This window comes from Eschscholzia californica, unplaced genomic scaffold (genome assembly GCF_041429995.1).
Source record: "Eschscholzia californica isolate CP2 unplaced genomic scaffold, dmEscCali1.0.p SCAF_1, whole genome shotgun sequence".
NCBI lineage: Eukaryota > Viridiplantae > Streptophyta > Magnoliopsida > Ranunculales > Papaveraceae > Eschscholzia > Eschscholzia californica.
The window spans coordinates 33,718,903-33,738,826 of NW_028238198.1; the positions used below are offsets into that span (position 1 = coordinate 33,718,903).

At 38.9% G+C, this 19,924-nt stretch overlaps 1 long non-coding RNA gene across 1 annotated transcript; it reads left to right on the plus strand.

Annotated features, from left to right (window-relative positions):
• The first annotated feature begins 16,883 nt into the window (after positions 1–16,883).
• Positions 16,884–19,768, plus strand: LOC147566265 (uncharacterized). The gene is made up of 4 exons (XR_015230410.1): positions 16,884–17,534; positions 18,594–18,700; positions 18,834–19,249; positions 19,546–19,768. It is a non-coding gene; the product is annotated as an uncharacterized LOC147566265 (long non-coding RNA).
• Positions 19,769–19,924: the final 156 nt, after the last annotated feature.

Below are 19,924 nucleotides of genomic sequence, written 5' to 3' on the forward strand. Positions count from 1 at the left end.
TTTTCCTTGAATTTTCACAAACAACAGTGAAGGTGCATTTTATTAAGTGGTTTATTTATGCAAGTTTTTTGGTGAATTCGAAGTCGTTTTTCTTTGGCATTATCAGTGTACTAATACAGAGTGTTCTTGATCTTGGGCAAAGCGTACATACTTTGAACCAAGTAGTTGTTGAAGGGCTTCATCGTATCCTGAAGGCATAATTCCTGACCCGTTGTATACTCTTGGTTTCATACCAGAAGGGGGCGAATTACTGTCTAAAAGAATCGAGATTCTCGAGCTTTGAAGTCTAGTGATCAACGTTATTTTACTCATTGATTATTTTTCATCTTCCATTTCAACTTAAAACGCCAAATTTTCCAACAAGTTTTAATTCTTATTATCACCCTATCGGGGAGAGGTTATCTTTGTGTTTGTCCATGTCTTTAAAGGAGATTTGGATTGCCAGGATCATCAATAGATTGGAGTTGGCTGTTTATTCTGAGTTTACTAGCTCAGGGCAGGTGTGACAACTCTTGTCTTCTTTTGGTATCGAACCCGGTTTACGACCCGCCAAGGTTTCGACGCCGAATTTTGGACCCGTTAGCGGAGCTGGTTACTGAGACAGGTCTAGTATGCGAAGCAGGGCTCCGAGGCAGAGCTGGACTCCGAGACAGAGCTGGACTCCGAGGCAGAGCTGGAATGCGAAGCTAGACTTATGTCGGTTATTAGTGTTAGCGTATCTATGTATAATGTCGGTTGCAGGTAGAGAGTCGGTGAAGCGGTGGGATTAGGGTTTATTTAAACTAAACCCTAAGGAGATATCAGCAACACAATCTCACGAACTCTCTTGTGTAACTTGTTTGCTTATCATAGTGGAAATCATCGCGCCGTTGTCGCCATGGAGTAGGTCTCACCAACCGAACCACGTATATCTCTATGTTTAGTTTTGATTGTTCTTTATTTCCTGTTGCTTCTCTTGGATTACTCTTATTGATCACATTAAACCCTAATTGGCATAACAAACTGGTATCAGAGCTAAGTTTGGAGGTTTTGAGGTTTCTGAGATGGCAAACTACGAGATAGAGAAGTTTGATGGAAGTAACGATTTTAATCTTTGGAAGATTAAGATGCGAGCAGTATTAGTTGAACAGGGTCTGCTGAAGACGTTGAATGGGAAGGATGCACTCGCTGAATCACTTTCAGAAGCAGAGAAGGAAGATCTCATGGAGAGAGCTCATAGTCAGATTCTACTCTGTTTGAGCAATGAGGTCTTGCGGGAAGTAGCGACGGAAACTATAGCCGATGGGCTATAGAGTAAGCTGGAGACATGGTATATGACGAAATCTCTAACTAATCGTTTGTATCTATAGAAGAAATTATTTAGTTTACAGATGTTAGAAGGGGAATCATTGAAAGACCATACAGATGAACTCAACCGAGTATTCTTAGATTTGGCAAATATAGAAGTCAAATTCGAAGAAGAAGATAAGGCAGTACTATTGCTTGCATCCCTCCCGCCTTCATATGAAAGCTTTGTTGATTCTTTTAGGCCTGGTAAAACAATTACAACCTTTGAAGATGTTAAAGTAGCATCGGACTCGAAAGAGTTGAGGCGAAGGTCAATGGAAGAAAGCACTTCAGGAGATGGTTTGGTTGTAAGGGGAAGGTCGCGGCATGTGGTCGATGGGAAGGGCCATCCTCGATCTAAATCGAAACCTAAGAAGTACAGATGCTTTAATTGTAAGAAGGAGGGGCACTTCAAGAAGAATTGTCCTGAGCTTAGGAAGAAGCCAGGTGAGGCAACAGTCATCGAAGAAGATGATGGTAGTGTCTTGGCAATCATTGAAGAATGTGATGGGGCTATGGTTCTGGCGATCAATGCCTGTTTCGCTGAAGATGGGTGGATTTTGGATACTTGTTGTACATTCCATGTATGTCCTCATAAGGAATGGTTTTCAACTTACACAACCATTAATGCCGGCAATTAGGGTGTTAATGGGAAACGACGCTCCTTGTAAGGTTGTTGGAATTGGTACTATTCAGATGAAGATGCACGATGGTGTTGTGAGGACTATAACAGACATCAGACATGTTCCAGATTTGAAGAGGAATCTAATCTCTTTGGCACTCTGGATGATAATGGTTGGAAATATACTGGTGAAGGGGGTGATCTTCGTATTTCTAAGGGGAGTCTTACAGTTATGAAGGGGTTGAAAAGGAATGGTCTATATGTGCTACAGGATAACACTGTTACCGGAGCTGTAGTGGTATCATCATCAGACAAGGAAGTTGAGACTACCAAGCTATGGCATATGCGGTTAGGGCATATGAGTGATAGGGGGATGGCTATAATGAGCAAGCAGGGTTTACTCTGTGGGCAGAAGGTTGGAAAACTAGAATTCTGAACATTGCGTCTTCGGAAAGCGGTATCAGGTAAAGTTCAGTACAACGGTTCATACTACCAAAGGAACTTTGGATTACATATATTTAGATCTTTGGGGTCCCTCCCGGGTTAGCTCACATGGTGTGGATAGATACATGTAAACCTTGGTAGATGATTTTTCAGGAAAGTATGGGTCTACATACTGAAACGCAAAGATGAGGCATTCGTCAAGTTCAAGTAGTGGAAGACCTTGATCGAGAAGCAGACTGAAAAATCGATCAAACGCTTGAGGACTGACAATGGCATGGAATTTTGCGGAAGAGAGTTTAATAGGTTCTGTGTAGACCAAGGGATTGTGAGACACCATACAATCAGAAAGACACCACAACAGAATGGCGTGGCAGAGCGTATGAACCGAACTCTATTGAAACGAGCTCATTGTATGCTTTCAAATGCAGGGTTGTCGGAGGTGTTATGGGTTGAAGCAGTGAACACGACAGCGTATCTGATAAATATTTCACCCTGTACATCTATTGAATGTAAAACTCCTAATGAGGTGTGGTCTGGTTATCCTGCAAAGTATGAGAACTTAAGGATTTTCGGTTGCCCGGCTTATGCACATGTTAAGGAAGGTAAACTTGATCCGAGGGCTAAGAAATGTGTTTTTCTTGGATATGAGCCTGGAGTCAAGGGTTTCCGATTGTGGAATCCAGATGGAAAATTAAAGAAGTTTCTTATCAGTAGAGATGTTACTTTTGATGAGTTAGCCATGGTAACTCAGAAGGTAACGCCTGTAGATGCTCGGGAGGGTGTTGGTAAACAGGTGGAGCAGGAAGATCATAGAGAACAGGTGGAGTTTGAGATAGACACTCCGGAAGAGGTTCGACCGCAGATAGATAAGCAAGTTGAGGAAGATGAACCAGAGCTAGTTCATTACAGTGTTGCGAGGAACAGGGGAAAGAGAGACATTCGGGCACCGGAAAGGTATGGAATGACAGATATGGTTGCATTTGTACTTAATGTGGGCGAAAGCATTGATGGAGGTGAACCATGCACCTATGAAGAAGCTATGAGGAGTGATGAATTAAGGCAGTGGTCTCTTGCCATGAATGAAGAAATAGAGTCTCTTCGGAAGAACCGGGCCTGGGAATTAGACGAGCAGCCTAAGGGTCAGAAGATTGTTGGTAGCAAATGGGTTTTCAAGAGGAAAGAAGGAATCCCGGGAGTGGAAGATGCACGATATAAAACACGGTTAGTAGCTAAGGGGATTACACAGCGAGAAATGACAGACTTCAATGAGGTATTTTCTCCTGTTGTTAAACATAACTCTATTAGAGTATTACTTGCTATGGTTTCTTTGTATGATATGGAATTAGAGCAGCTTGATGTTAAGACTGCATTCTTACATGGAGAGCTGGAGGAACAAATCTATATGCATCAACCAAAGGGGTTTGAGATTCTCGGGAAAGAAGACCAGGTCTGTTTGCTGAAGAAGTCCTTGTATGGATCGAAACAGTCTCCTAGGCAGTGTATAAGCATTTTGACACGTTTGTGGTTCAAAACGGCTATGGCAGAAGCAGGTATGATAGTTGTGTGTACCACAGGAAACTATTAGATGGTTCTTATGTGTATGTACTCCTGAATGTGGATGACATGCTGATAGCTTGCAAGGATATGTCGGAAATCCACATGTTAAAGGATCAGTTAAAGGGTGAGTTTGAGATGAAAGACTTGGGTGCATCAAGGAAGATATTGGGTATGGAGATACGGAGAAACATATCTGTTGGGAAACTGTTCTTGTCTCAGAAAACGTACATCGAGAAGGTGTTGGAATGTTTTGGTATGATTGAGGCAAAACCTGTCGGTACTCCATTGGCAGCACACTTCAAGCTTTCAAGTGAACTGTCACCGACAACTGATGACGAGACGGAGTACATGTCTCGAGTGCTTTATGCAAATGCAGTAGGTAGCATTATGTATGCTATGGTGTGCACAAGGCCTGATATTTCACATGCTGTTAGTGTAGTAAGCAGATACGTGGACAAACATGGTAGAGATCATTGGCAGGCTGTGAAATGGATACTGCGGTATCTGGGAGGAACTGCGGAGCTTGGTCTGGTTTACGACAGAAGGGCTGACACTTCTGGTTCGGTAGTTGGATTTGTAGATTCAGATTTTTCGTGGGATCTTGATAGGAAGAGGTCGTTGACGGGCTACACGTTCACACTTTGCGGGAGTGCCATTAGCTGGAGAGCAGTGCTGCAGTTGGTAGTAGCTCTGTCTACAACGGAAGCTGAGTACATGGCAGCAACAGAGACGGTGTGTTCCCAACCAAATCTCTAAAATAAAATAGACGGTCAGAATTATCCCCTGGATAACCGACCGAGCTGTTTTAATATAATAGATAGCCCTCAACAAAAGTGTTTCAAATGTCTTGATCGCTCTACGGGACGTGTCTATATCTCCCGTCATGTGGTATTTGATAAGTTTGTTTTCCCGTTTCATAATGGTAATGTTTCTCTAACTCCATAGACCTCTTAAGCTTTAATAATTTACCAGATTTTCTTTTACAGCCAGATCCGTCTCCACCCTCTGCCTCAGTTGAGACGGCATCACCGTCTCGCACAGTTCTCCTTGACTCGTTTGTCCCTCTACCTGTCTTGGCCAATATTGAGAGTCTGAATCTAGCTCAACTACCCCTTAGATGATGATAATTTAGAGTTGGGTCTAGATACTAACCTGAACACTCACAACTAATATACGTTCCTTATGGGAGTGGACCAGACCCGCCCTCTCCTCGGACGCCGAGTATGTTGTTTCCACTGTCGATATCTTCCCCAGTTAAGTCCAGATGTGATTCGAATTGTACTGCCTCGTCTACCAGGTTTGGCTCGGTCTTAGTGCCTTTGTCTATGGAACCCACAACTGACTCATCTTCTCAGGCCTTGTCGTCACCATCTCATGCCCCCCGAGGATATCGTGTTGTGCAACAGCTGCTGGTCAAACCGTCTCCTGTGGTGGACCAATCTTATCTTACTCCACAGGTGTTATGTCGTTACACCATCCTCCTCTAGAATCTACTATTTTTTGTGATGTTGGTTCTTGTTTCTTTGCTACACTTTTGGCAATTAAAGATCCACGAAGTTATCCTTTGACTTTTTGTTATCCTCATTGGCAATTGACCATGGAAGAGGAGATGGCAGCTCTTCGTAGACAGGACCCTTGAGCACTTGTGCCTCACACCCCTCTATGAATGTGGTTGGTTGTAAATGGATTTATCAGACAAAACTGAAATTCAACGGTACTATTGATTGATATATGTTAGGAGTGACTCGAATATGGATTGGTATAGAACCCGGTTTTCGACCCGCTAAGGTTTCGGCGCCGAATTTTGGACCCGTTAGCGGAGCCGATTACTGAGACAGGGGTAGTATGCGAAGCAGGGCTCCGAGCCAGAGCTGGACTCCGAGACAGAGCTGGAATGCGAAGCTAGGCTTATGTCAGTTATTAGTGTTAGCGTATCTATGTATAATGTCGGTTGTAGGTAGAGAGTCGGTGAGGCGGTGGGATTAGGGTTTAGTGGCTATTTAAACTAAACCCTAAGGAGATTTAAACAGCACAATCTCACGAAATCTCTTGTGTAACTTGTTTGCTTATCATAGTGGAAATCATCGCGCCGTTGTCGCCGTGGAGTAGGTCTCACCAACCCAACCACGTAAATCTCTGTGTTCTGTTCTTGATTGTTCTTTATTTCCTATTGCTTCTTTTGGATTACTCGTATTGATCACATTAGACCCTAATTGGCATAACAATATAAGGCTCGTTTGGTGGCTTAGGGTTTTACCCAAAAATTGGTACTTGACTTTGATGAAACTTTTTGCCCTGTTGGCAAGCGCACTACCATTCGTATAATTCTTTCACTAGCAATTTTCAATATTTGACCTATGTATCAGTTGGAGGTAAAGAATGCGTTACCTCATGGGGAATTACAGAAGAAGGTTCATATGGCTCAACTGCCTGGTTTTACTGACTCAGCTCGCCCGAAGTATGTTTGTAGCTTTAAGAAGACTTTGTATGGCCTCAAGCAAGCGCCTCGTGCTTGGTATGATCGTTTCAACATTTATCTCACTCGTCTTGGTTTTAAGACGAGCAAGTCCGATATATCTCTGTTTATTCTATTTACCGTTGTTGGGTTTGTTTACTTACCTTTGTACGTCGATGATAGCATACTTACAGGTGGGAATTTTTCTATCATCTCCAATATTATATCCTCTTTAAACTCAGAATTTGATTGGAGAATTTGGGTTCTTTGCATTATATTTTTGGGTATGAGAATTTGGGTTATGTGCATCACACAATCTAAGTATGAGCTCGATATTCTTAAGTTTCTCTATATGGATGGGGTTAAACCATCACTGACTCCTCTATCTTCCGGTTGCCATGCATCTTACTGCAAGTTGGGCTCCCTTTAGTGATCCCACCATATACCATAGGATTGTTGGTTCTCTTCAGTATATCACGTTAACCATACAAGATCTCGCATTCTCTGTTAACATGGCATGTCAGTTTATGCATGCCCCAACCCCGGATCACTTTTAGGCAGTGAAATGCATTCTTCGTTATCTCAAGGGAACTATTAATCTAGATTTAAAAATTTATAAAGATTCTTCCAATACTTCTCATTTGGTGTACTTTGATGCCGATTGGGTTAGGTGTCCTAATACTCATCGCTCCACTACAAGTTTTTCTGGTTCTTGGGGCTCAAATTTAATTGCTTGGAGTGCGAAAAAGCAGCCGACAGTCTCTCGCTCGAGCTCTAAAGCTGAATATCGAGTTGTTGCTGCTACGGCTGTTGACTTGACATGAATAGGTTTTGTTGGTTTGTGGTGTGTATTCTTATCTGGTGGTACTTGGCAAAGGCTTACATTAAACTTAATAGAGCATCTCCTATTGGCGAGTCTACTAGTTGGTCGAAGGAAGGGAAAATCACTCTCCGAGACAAGTTGTTGGGTTCAGGCATCTGCATAACATAAAATTCAAAGAAGAGTGAGTCAAACTTACCTCTGCAATGTCGAACAAAGAAAACATTTTGAAATACAAAACAAGAAAAAACTAAGGCGAGATACTCTTAACTTAAGACGAATTACGCCTTGTGCGTTCCCACAGATCAATGGCGTCTTACCTCCAGAATCGAACGGCTTAGTTCTTCTTCTCAGGTACGTCGAAGAAGAACACAACGAACGATGACTAATATTATGAACTTTAGGGTTTCGAAATGACCATAAAACCAGATGACTTGTGGGTTTATTTTTCCGAAGTAATTTGGAAATTTTTGTATAATATTACTACTCTGAAGTGATATTCTATCTATGCTCTAAAACCTGGAAAAAAGACTCGAAATCACAGTTGATATCAGTTTCTTTAGAGTAATCGAATGAGGAGACATATTAGGGACGTGTCTATTCATTTTGGGACACATTCAAGTCGTTGGGGCCGAGAGACACGACGCTTTGTGTTTGCAAAGGTCCGTTCCCTTTTGGATCGTTGGATTGAAAGGAAATTAACTCGTGGGAGAGCGCCATCCATTGGATTATTTTCGCGTCCCCGAAAGAAATCACAAATAGGGATCAATCTTGTCCCTCAGATCGGGGCGCTAGGGACCTTCTAGAAGGTTGCTCGAAGCGCGTCCAACATCAAGGGTCGTCACATTAGTTCACCAGGGTGCAGCAGGATCTGTCAAATCTGGACGTTATACTACTGTGTAACAACCTGTGGACTAACTCTTCTTACTTGCTATTTAGTCCCCCAATTAACAGAATTTTAACTGAGTTCCGTCCAAATTTCAAACGAGAATATCCCATTCATCCGAAATCGATTTTAAGTGATTCTTGGCTCTAAACTCAAAAGCTCGATGAGATGAACGTAGTGTTGTATCTATCTCTTCAGTTTGACAAGTGGAACTATTCTAAAATTGGCTCTGATTCCAACACAAGCTTCGTTCAAATTAGTGTAGTCAACACACATTCTCTACGTATTGTTCTTCTTTGAGACAAACACTACGTTGGTCGACCACTTTAGGCAGCATGCCTTTCTGATCACTCCTGAGGTCAGGACCTTCTTACCTATTCGACTATTTCTGATTGTGTTAGTGAAAAAATTGACTATTTGACAACTCCTCGTTTTGGCTTCAAATTCAATCCATGGGAGATTACAGAGACATCCATGCTTGACATCTTCTTCGTGCTGAAGGAAACTATTTGCCTTTAGTTTCTCAAAAACTCTGCCAATTCCTGTCTTTTCACTTCTATTAGAATATTGCCCATATATATAGGTGACCACCGCCTCTGAACTCCCGATCGTCGTTGGGATCATCGTATCCTCCAAGATGGTTTGTTTTGTCGTTTATCTTGCTTTGCATTTTCCTGCCTCGATTCGGGGCTCTCCCATATCTTCATCTATCATGACGGAATCTGCCTCGTCCTTTGTCATCAAATCCCGAACAACTTAATTTGGCTTAATTTCAGTAACGCTACCTTCGTTGATTCTTTTTTATTTCCAGGGGAGACACTCCAGCATAGAGCTCTGTTGTCGCCCTTATCGAGCACCCTCATCTTGCGAAGCATTCTGCAGTTGTCGGTATCCTAGACGACGTAGTTTTATCCCTTTTGTTTTCTTCTCTTAGACGAGTTATTTCTCCATCTTCAGACATGGTGACGATGCGTCTGAGTGCTGAAATGTTTTAAAGATTATTGGATTTGTGCGAACGAATGTATGGGGTAGTTGAAGTGATAGCCCCTTCATGTAGTTTCAAAGTGATGATGTCCAAAAGTGGCTTCCCAGAAATCGTCCTGAAAGTCGTCCTTGTTACCCTCAATTCGATACTTCTCCTTGTCGTAAAAGACATGATAAGGAATACCTACAAAGACACTTTGATGCTGGAGGCAATTCAATGTTGCAGATTATAAGTCAGTGAGTATCCAAAGGTTAAGGATGAGATCCCTTCTCAGAGGCAACCTGTGTTGTTTATACAGACTTGCATGGAAGTGATGAATCACCACATTAATGAGGGTCACGTGGCAGAGTCGTTAATAGAATTTTTCTGATCATAGTAGATATGATCATATATCAGGATATAGAAAGCGGATGTTCGACGCTATCCGGTCTTCCGCATAATCGATATTTCTCTCAGGAAAAATTTGGGATGAGATAGATGTAAGGAAATTATATGCACACACATTAAACTTTAAAAAAAAAAAAACGCATGCATTTATTCAAAAAATTAAATTTAGTCCTCAAATGTTAAAGGGAATAACATCTGCTATTTTCTCCAATAATCTTATTCTGCCGACATTCAAAATGAAAAACACAACCATTTTGTCGAAGAATCTTATATATTAGTCAAATTTCAAATAGTATAGGAAAGGAACTCTTCTCCAAAAATCCTATTATCAATCAAATATAGATTAGGAGGCTGGGAGAAAATAGGGAAAAATAAAGATGAATAAAGAGGTTTCAAACTTGTAAGGATCGAATGCGACCTGGATTTGGACATTTTCGTTTAATCTATACGAGATGAAATTTTCGAATATGGTTCAATGAGAGGGAGTCCGCTTGCCTCACCGATCTCGACTACTGATCTGATTGGTTTGAAGAGTGCCTAGAGATTCAACAAATTGCAGATGATATACTAAATATGTCCCCTTTGTGTGATATGTCCCCTTTGTGTGACTTGTGTCAACATATTTTATTGTTCAGGAGGGTTTACGCTAAAAAATATAATTATTCGTCAAACTTTATAGAAGAACACACATATTATCTCCAAAAATCCTACATCGGAGTCGAACTGTAACGGGAAGAGTGCATGCATCTTTTTAATCATGTTTATTCGTGAAAGTTCATATAGAAAATATAAATGAAGTCTCATAGGACTACTTAAACAAGAATGCTAACCCTAACCACAAGAATGCTTATAAATAAATGGTATCTGCAAGTTTTTTAATTTTCTCACACAACAGTAAAACACAACAAGGATATTACAACCACGACTAGTTTGTATACGAATTTCAGTAAAACATTTAATACTAGAAGGCGAGTAAGTAGTACTAGATGGTATTGGTTCTTTGGTTACGGGTCGAGTTCACTTTATCTCTGTCTTGTCTTGATCAAGACAGAGTCTGACTTGAAGTAGGTAACTTCCTTTCTTTAAGTTATAGAGAGATAGACAATAAGTGAATACTGACTTATCAGTAATCTTTCTTTCGGATTAACTGAGATAGAAAAAATTTATGGAGGGTAAGAAGAAGAATATATGGAGTCGAGGCGAATATAATTTCTCTTTCCTTAAGACATTTTATGCCCCCGTAAGGCAATAACAGTACCAACAGATAAGGTGTATGCCTTCAGGATACAAGACTATCCTTTTAGAATTTAAGATGGTACTTCTATATACTGAAAGCAGGCGAACCTTCGTAAATAATATGAGCTCTCGGAGTGATGCGAATGGATCTTCTAGACACTTGAATGGGATCTTCTAGACATTTAAATGTTATAACTTCACTAGGTACTTCTCTATTCAGAATTCCAGACACATTAGCATATTTCTAAAATCAAAATTATATTCCAGACACATACCAGAATACTGATTTTAGAAGATAAATGAGTGATTTGAATGATTTTCAGGATGAATTTGGATTGTTTATATAGGAATCGAATAGGCACTTTATTTTGGGACAAAACTTTTGATTTTTCGGACATATCCCTTAGTTTTTTGGGACACAACTCTTGGAATGAGTTGGTTATATAACCGGGATTTTCGGATAGATTTTGAGCTGTTGGATCTAGCTTCAAATCGCGGACAAAACGCCCATTGTTAGATGAACCTAGATGCAACCTGAAGCATGGCCAACAGATTAGAAAGATGGTTATCAGATTAAGTTCTGACGAAATCCCGACATAAGCCCGACGTGGAGGTGACGCACGTTGTTCGATCTCGCAGATCTAATGCTTCTGGACGCGCCCGAAGCTGACCCAAATATCCTCACGCGCAGCCATTAGATCTTCGGCATTTTCACGGAGTAAACGTGAGCCTTCCAGGTCAGGACGTGCTTGTTTCGCTCAAATGACCCCCAAATTGACATGTCCAATTTGACACTTTGACGTGGTTTTTAAATAACTCCTTACATTGACTTGGTTTTTAAATTAACACCTGACTTAAGTTTTGTCTTCTAGTCATAATCAGATGCTACGAACTCCAAGTTCTCGATGCGATTGAATATTCTTTATTTTAGATTCTAGACATACCTGAATGTTATTGATTATGTATTCTACACATACTAGAATGCTTTCAATTCTATGTTCTTGATTCCTCTACTGAATTAAGGCTTATGTTTTAGACACACTTGGAATGCATGCTTAAGAAGATAATGAGAGACTGAACAGAATCCTTCTGGCATTCCACTACAGTGTTATTCTAGACATACTAAAATGCTCATTTTCCTTAGAGTTTATATTCTTGACACGCAATAATATAGAGCTCTTAGTGTTGAAAGCACATGAAAAATAGAATTAAGTTTGGAGTTCATTTGGGTTCTCCTTAGGGACTGTTGTTCCACTGCCCCGATTCAAGGGGTAGTTTGCAATAATACCCTCTTTCAAGGTTTTCTAAATTTTGTTTCCTTTTTTGCCCTCCTATAAATGGAAATCTAGAAATTTCTAGATTCTCATTATTTCACCCAAAATCCCATCCCAGTCGAGGCCTCTTCCTCTATTGATTCCGTCTTCTTCTAGCTTTGATATTCCATACAAGACTATTGAAAGCCTTAATCAGTGATTGAAGGAAACTTTCGGCACCTACTTTACATGATTGAATTTCGTTATGCTCTTCACGATCTGGGAGGCAAAACCTGCAAAGAACTCGAAAACCTCTGTGGCGTTAAAGACAGTCAGATTACTCTAGTAGTTAAATAATTTAGTATTAAGTGACATAAATTTATGGCATTGTGACTTCCTCCTTGATTGTGGGTGTGTCTATTTTGAAACGAATTTTCTGAAAATCTTATATAACATCAAATAGTTATTTTAGTAGTTTCCTATTTTTTTTAGTAGAGAATAGTTAATTTTAGTAGTTTTATATTTCTAGGAAACCTTCTAGGTTTCAGATTCTAGTATTTTATTTATTTAGAAGTTGTTATTAGAATATGATTAGGAAACTAGTATTTTATTTATTAGAAATTGTTAATTAGAGTCTGTTTAGATTTAGGAAAACTATAATGTCTATATAAAGGGGATTCAGTAGTTGTTTTATTCATTCAATTCAATCAATAAAATTTCAGTTTTTAGTATTACTTCTTATAGTTTCGGTTCTATAGTCTTTAGACGGAGTTCTAAGACTTTTTCTGAGTTTTAAAAGTTTTAGACGGAGTTCTAATTCTTTCCGGAATTTTCCGCTGCGTCACTTTCGCATTCTCCGGTATACTTGGTTTTGGCAGGTTTCCTTGTTTAAGGATATTTTGTATTTAGAAGAGATCATGTAGCCGGTGGGGAAAGTTTTCTTCCACGAGATACTTGAAGTCCAAGTTTAATAATTACTTAAGATCCTCACCGACTAGAATCTTGGACAAGATTTTGGGATTAAGTTGGGAAAGAATTAGGCACGCTTCTATCCCCCTCCCCTTATTTTGGGATTGAATTCATTGCACTTACCCAGACCCCCTAGTGTTCACTTAAATTCTATGGCGGACCTGGTTGTATTTCAGGAAAGGCAAGACTTAGGCGCCTAGGACGATCGTACCGACTAATGCACCCGAAAGATTGCAAACCTAAGCAGAGGTGTCAAACGATACCTGGTAAACTGAGATCGATCGATAAGGACAACAAGTATAATTAATTTACGATCTGAAAATGTATAACAGACTAAAAAGTTAAAGCGAAACAAGTAAAAGGGGTTTTATACGAAAAGGTGACAAACGGAAGAAAACGAACAAATAACTAGGAATAACGAACTAGACTATCTAAGATGCAAACCGAGGATGAAGAATCTACGGTCTTTCAAATGAGAGAAGGTTGATGATTTCGGGAATCCATCTTGAAGTGATCATGTATGTGTTTGCTTCCGTCCGAATCTCGAATTTGAGTTATTCTCGAATCTAAGGTAGGCAACTTAAATACTAGCGTATATCTCGTGATGATACCTAGTTAGAGTGTGACATGTTCAAGTGACATCGAGTCTCTACCAAAAATATGCCTAACAGATAATAATGATTGATGTGAAACATACAACATCAAACTAGTTTAGACATTTAATCGAACATGGGAAGTGCATCAAATTCAAGAATCATATAAAGATAACCACACGCAATAACACATCAAAACCGTCCCTAAGCCTCAACATATTGATTAGCTACTCATGGTCAAGAAAACATTAATATTCAAAATAAAATAAAAAATCACATACATGATTCTAATATTTGGAACACTAAAAATCAGAAACAAGTCGACAAATGTAACTTAAAACAAGCTATAATATGATGTTGGAGTACTTGAATAAGAAGAAAAACTAGTAAACATGAGAGAGAGAGATCTAGAGAAGATGAAGATTATGGGAAAAAGTTCAACCAAGTAAACTTTTAGGCTAATAAATAAATATGTCCCCTAATTCAATCTTAACCAACTAAGTCTTTATGGCTTGTCCCCTAATCCAATCAGACTAAGTCTTTATGCCTTCAAGACTTTTCTTTATGCCCCCAATTCGCGACAACAAATTCACCCACGACTGCTAGTTGAAGTCAACTGGCAACTAAATATTTACGACTTTATTCCTTAATTAATCAAAAAGTCGTGTCCTTTTCACGAAATGGGAAAATTATACAAGACCCTTACAAAAAAATCAGGTTTTATCATCACATCTTATTAACTTTTTTTTTTGTGGGAATATAAAATTAGAATGAGATAAAAAGTTTAAATTTTAGCAAAAAAATGAAATGAAGAGTTTTCCATTACATACTCTTGAACAACAAGGGATTGGAGAATTAATTTTAAAAATTAATGTCTTGGAGTCACGTGAAATGAAAGCAGTATATTTGTAAAGATTGAGTCTCTTACAACGTCACATGCAAAACACACTATATCACGAAAATAGAAGCACATTGAGTAAGGGAGGTATTTCTAGAAACTAGAACCTTGGGATCCACGTCACACAAAGAAGTATTTCTTAAAAACTATTTTTTCAAAACTAGGGGCTCATCGCCGCAGTTTAAAAAGATAACTATGGGCTTTAGATCTATATAGAAGTACACTCCATAACCACTTCTTTCTGCCATCCTGAGAAAATTTCTATCTGAAATGATAGATATCGCGTTTGAGATAGCCAAAGAGCAGGTCAAGGGGCTCAAAAGTGATGGTAAGTTTCTCCGTTTTTTATTTTGTCTAATTTATTTTACTTTAGAATGAATTTTATCTTCTGATTTACGTTTGGAACTCTGGTTTTGATTTTCTCCAATTTATTTACTTTTGAATGAATTTTATCCTCTAATTTATGTTTGGATCTATGTTTCTTCTAAAATTTCTTTCACATTTTTTCTATAGGATTGAGATGTCATGCCAATAGTCACGTTGGTGAAGTGAACCAATCTAGGAATGTGTGGTATGGGAAAGCAACTTTGAAGCCCTTCTGGTTACCTCCTGGTTACCTCATGAATATGGTAACGGAGTCTCTCATTATATTTCAAAGTATTTCATTATTAATTTTTATTCTTTTTAAAGCAAAGTATTTTTATTCTGTCGATTTTTTTATTGTCAAGACGTAGCTAGTGTCTGTTTGTTTTCTTTCAAAATTAGATCAAAAATTTAATTTGATATTTGAATGACTTGGGTGGATTTTGTTTGGTATTTTATCTAACTCATGCATCAGATTCATTTGAATAGTTGATTGAGACTGATTTTAGTTCTATTCGAGTCAGATGTGAAATAAGTCTAAAAAAGTTATTAATTTGAAATGACTATTCAGACCCTAATGATAATAAGTTCAACCTAATGACTCAAGTTCAGATAAATCTGACTAATACGAGGTCATGTTCAGACAAAAAACAATGACGATTACATAACGTTATTTGCAACTTGAATACTATAATGATCTTTGATTGAATGATTTTTAATTTTCATAAATAGAATAGGGTTATTTTTCTATTTGTCTCCCTTGTGTGTGCAAGAAGTTATTGAACTCAACTTTTCATTCAGGGACTAAAACCTGCTTCTACTAGTGGGGTGCGGCTAAAAGCACCCAGCCAAACTGCTCTAGACTCCCGGTCAAATCGCAAATTGTGAGATGTCCCATGTACAATCCGGGTGCTTACACCACTTTGACCAGGGGCCTTTAGCCCCTCCTTTTTCAATGACACTTCTCGTACGCTTCGTCAGGGTCTGAAACCTACTGCTGGTGAGTCGTCAGGCCCATCACAACCTTTCACTTCGAACCGGCCCATCAAGTTCTTCTTTTGGGGTCTGAAGAAGCGTTCCTACTACTAGAACATCTGAACAAGTACATGCAGGATAAGAAACTCATAGTGATCAAGAGACACCTGGAGATACTCAAACAGGTCCTGAAAGATACATTAGAATGTGGGAGGTAACAAATTATCGTTTTGCCTTCGCTATCTTAATCTCTTAGTTAGTGTTATTAGGTCTCATTTTTTAACAAATTTCCAATCTTGGACTTCGCCATATGTAGTTCACGTTCCGATTGTCTAGATCATCTCCACTCATTGCTAATTAATTTAGACGAGTTAGATGTACGAACCAAAACCCACAAAATAAATATTATGAAATATAACTAGAGATAACTTAGATCTCAAGTAAGATTTCCAACATAAATGCAACAAAACATCCAACTATATCATATTACTGTTCATAAATACAACATTTGAAACTAATTTAAGAGAGAATCCTAAAGTATCTAACTAAATCTTCTACTGAAAGTTTTACGATTTATTCTTTCAATTTTAAAACCCAAAATGGTTATTTAACTCTAAGACCAACTAGAGTTCTTGATCTTAACTAAGTTTGTGCCATGAATGGGTACCAGGATATTGTCGTGTATGAGCCGAGGACATCCAACGAGCAACCGGAACAACAACAGCTACAACAACAAATGGTTAGTAAAGAGACGAGTCAAGGACAAGATCGAGACCTAAACAGGTCACAACTGTTGTCTCATATAGAAGTTAACTCTCAAGGTCTACCAAACGTGCCAGGCAACAGATTTTCCAAGGCCGTGGCTTTGGGGGACAAAGAAAATTCTCCGGGGAATGAATTCTCGAGAGAATCCAGATTTTTTTGAAAGTTCTCCGGAGAATTAATTTTTATGGGGAATACAGAATACATTTTTTTGAAAGTTCTCCTCCATCTCATATGTTCTCTCTGCCACTTCATCTCCTCCATCTAATTTTTTTGAAAGTTCTCTTTCAAACATAAAACAAAATTATTTTCTCTCTCCTCTCTCTCTAAATTTTTTTTCTTCTCTCTCTCTAGAACAGATCTAGAGAGAGAGGGTTTGTTCTCACGAATAGAGATTTTTGGGGCTTTTGGGATTTCTCTTTGAAGCTCTTGAAAGAAAACCAAACCTCTTTACTTCTTCTTCATTATTTATTCATCAGCCGGTTTAAGATCCTCTAAATTCAGATTTTTCATCAAAATCCCTCATTTATATAGCCTTTTTTTTTTTTACCGAGTTTGTGTTTAAATTGTTCTTCTTTATCTTTTTCTGATTGTTTCGAAGATAATCGTGCGAGTCTTTGAATTTTACTTATTTTAATCATCGTTTCATGCTCGGACGAAAATCGTTTATGGGGTTTTAAAGGTTTTTGATTTTAAGTTAGGTTTTTTAATCAATCGGTTGTTTGGGATTTCTTAATTTTGATTGCACTGGAGAACTCAATTCATTCTCATTATCGCCGAACGGCATCCCATTGGATTTGGAACTGTTTCCAATTCCTGATTTACCTTCTTATGTGCCTTTGACTAATCCAGATCCTGATTCAATTGATGAATATTGTTGGCTGATAGCTGAAGCTACTATTATAAATCACATTCATCCTACTGTTCTTTCTGAAAAGAGAAGGAAAGCTATTATCAATTATATCAAGAGGCTACTTGGATGTAACCTAACCTTGGAATTCAGGTGAATCCCTTACTTTAACTCAGTCTTTTGTGAATTATCTCAAGTTTTGTTCATTCTTTATGTTGTTTTGTGTGTTTACATGAATGATGAATCCCTTATTACTTGCTGAATTGGGGAGTATTTTCTCTTGGAGATTGCTATTTTATAATGAGGGTATTGAAGATTGTGTCATCCAGAAGGATGGGAGTTTGTATGGTTTGATGTTGTTTGGCTAGTTATGCTAATTTAACTTAAATTTTTTTTTGAACAGAGAGAGAGAGAGGAGAGAGAAAATAAAAAAAAAAGTTTTTTTTTTTTTTTTAATGTTTGAAGGTCGCCGACCGGAAAATAGGCCGGTCGGCGACCTTCGCCGGAGAAGATGATGAGAGGCGTGAAGATGAGGTGGTAGAGAGAGGTGATGAGATGGAGGAGCCTTCTAAAATTTGCTTTATTTTGAACTCACAAAATTAGAAGCCCCTTAGCAATAAAAGAAAACATAAAAGTCAATCTTATTTGACTAATTTTAAGAAAAGTCTTTATTCCCCGGAGAATTTTCTTTATTCCCCAAAGCCGCGGCCTTTTCCAATGATTGGACACAATAAAGCCAGTACGGGGAGAGAGAATTTGGTTACAGTGGGGCCTCGTTTGTTTGGTGGTAATATGTGTTGCTATCTACAACTTTGAGGGGACTTTGATCACCAGTGATGAGGTTATGTTAGGCATATGGATGTTCACCACTCGGACTCTTCGACTACTGTCTTGATTACCCCACTTTTAGGTGGCGATAACTATGTCTTCTGGTCTTGGAGGATTAAAATGGCTCTCCGAGCTAAAGACAAGTTTGGCTCCGTTGATGGTTCTCCTCTGAAACCAACTTCTCTTACTGAGTTGCACGCATGGAAACATTGTAATGATTTGGTTTCTAATTGGTTTGTTAACTCTGTCAACCCATATATTCGCCAATATATTCTTTATGATGAAACCGCGACTGACATTCGGCGAAATCTATATGATCGATTTCATCAAACTAATGCACCAAAAATATTTCAACTCAAACGTGCGTTTTGATAATTGAAACAGGAGGGTTCTGACGTCTTTGCCTATTTTCCACATCTCAAAACTCCACAAGATGAACTTCAATCATTACGTGTCGTAGAACACAGTAGAACCTTGCTTATGCGGGCACGGTAAATCACTACTTGATTCCGAGCCGTGGAGTTCCTTCAAGGACTCCATGATCGTTTTGCTGCTATTCGGAGTCAAATACTACTTGTGGATTCTTTTCCTTCCGTTCTCAAGATTCATAGTCTTGTAAAATAGGAAAAGGTACAACAAAATTTAATGCATGATGCTACTACGGGTGGGGAAGCCGCTATCTTGGTTGTTGGTTCGCATGGTCCAGCTTCTGCCAACGGTTTGACCGTCCTGACCGGTCTAATAGGGCTGATCCTCCTCGGCGAAAACACTCACGATCCTACTGTGATTATTGTAGGCAACACGGTCACCTTCAAGCTACATGTTATAAGTTGCATGGATATCCTCCGCATACCTGCCAAGCCCAACTCGTTGGAAGTGTTACTGCTGGTTCGGTTCTTGGCCCTACCCAATATGGAGTGCCTTTAGCCACCTCTATGACTCAAGACCAATATCATCACCTAGTCCAACTATTTGAACAACAGAAGTCACTTCAAGGCAATGCGGCTACAGGCACCTCCGACCTTCCATTAACCTAACGGGTAACTTTCTTTACAACCTTCTTTGGGTAATAGATTCTGGAGCCGCTAAAAATATTTGTTCTTCTCTTTCTTCCTTCTCTAATTTCATGATTGCACCTCCTAATTATTTTGTTCACTTATCTGACGGTTCACGATCTCGTGTTTCCCACATTGGTTCCGTTCCTTTTACTAAGGATTTTTATCTCAACAATGTCTTACATAATCCTTCGTTCAAATTTAGTCTCATCTCGGTCTCTGAGATTACTAAGTCTCTCAATGGTGACGTTACATTTAATTCGTCTTCTTGTATTTTTCAGGACCAAGCGACAACAAGGACGACTGGACTTGATGATCCTCACGATGGGCTTTACTTCCTTCACATGGAACCTAAAATTTTATCTTCTTTTGTTTCTAGTATTTCGAATATTTTTGATGTATGGCACCGGCGTTTACGTCATCCTTCTTTAGTTTGTTTCAATTTTATTTTATCTAAGTTTCCACGTTTTTAAAGCAGTTTAGTGAATAAAATTTTGTGTGATGTATGTCCCATTTCCAAACCACCTCGTATCTCTTTCACATAATTCTTCAACAATTTCTCGTCCATTTGAATTGGTTCATGCCGACTTGTGGGGACCATTCTCCGTGACTTCCCATTCCGGTTGTCATTATTTCATCACTGTTGTTGATGATTTTTCC